This window comes from Lynx canadensis, chromosome D1 (assembly GCF_007474595.2).
Source record: "Lynx canadensis isolate LIC74 chromosome D1, mLynCan4.pri.v2, whole genome shotgun sequence".
NCBI classification, from domain to species: domain Eukaryota; kingdom Metazoa; phylum Chordata; class Mammalia; order Carnivora; family Felidae; genus Lynx; species Lynx canadensis.
This window is the reverse complement of record NC_044312.2, coordinates 60,789,406-60,790,407: the sequence shown is the minus strand read 5'-3', so window position 1 is coordinate 60,790,407 and position 1,002 is coordinate 60,789,406. Positions and strand designations below refer to the sequence as shown.

Here is a 1,002-nt window from a genome sequence, read left to right as displayed (position 1 = left end):
ATGAGGGAGTTGAACTCAAAGTCCAGCCAGCCCTTGGCCTTCAAGCACGAGAAGAATGGTACTGAGAAGCAGGGGTGGGGCAGACTGGGCAAGGAGCCTCCAATGAGTCCTGGGTCGGTGCTGGTAGCTAGTCAGAAGGAACCCAGTGAGGTGCCAGCACCTAAGCAACCTCAGGGCCAACCAAAGGGGAAAAACAACAAGGGTGCTGTCAAGATGCAGAAAACTACAACTCCCAGGAGGAAATCAAGGGGCAGAGCCAAAGAAACTGGAGAAGGTGGAAGAAGAGGGCATTTCCTGGGAGTCCTCATAGGAAAAGCAGTAACTACACCATACCATCTACTCCATCACCAAGAAGCAGTTTCCTTCTGGGACTGGACAGCTCCACTCCACTTCCATTGTCCCCACCCCTCTCCCAAACCTACCCATCCCTGCCACCTACCTGTGTTCTCACCACCATACTACACAGCACATTAGCTGCTGCAGGACCCCAGAGCTGAGTGAGGAGCCGTTTCTTTTGGTCTCAGTTTCTAGCAACCCCTCTCACCCATGCACACATTTGCTCTGCCAGACGAAGCTGACTTTGCACCTTGCCTCACCCTGCCTCTGCTGTGTCCCCATGCTCAGTGATACAGACATTGCTGACTGGGCTCTTGGCTTGGGGGGGGGGGTCCCTTCTGCTTCCCCATTCTTCCCTCTAGCTTCCCACTAAGGAGCCTGGGACGGCTCCCCTGGCCTTAAAAGGGGCCCAGCCCCATCTCATTGTAATATGCCCCATTCCACAGCACTGGCAGAAGCTGGTATGGCCAATGTAGAGGGGTGCTCAGTGCCAAGATGCCCCCAACCAGCCTTTACTTCACGAGGTGCAGCTCACATCCACTTTTCTCCCCACCTTGCCTAGTGCTTCCTCTAGGTTGGACAGCCCCCTTTGGGGCACAGGAAGAAAAGGCAGGAAGGGATTGAGCCCTTTACCCTCTCTAAATGAGATCCAGTGCACCTCACTCC

At 54.8% G+C, this 1,002-nt stretch overlaps 1 pseudogene; it reads left to right on the top strand.

The window, feature by feature from the left end:
• LOC115526190 lies at positions 1 to 322 on the top strand (annotated as a pseudogene).
• The last annotated feature ends 680 nt before the right edge of the window (positions 323 to 1,002 follow it).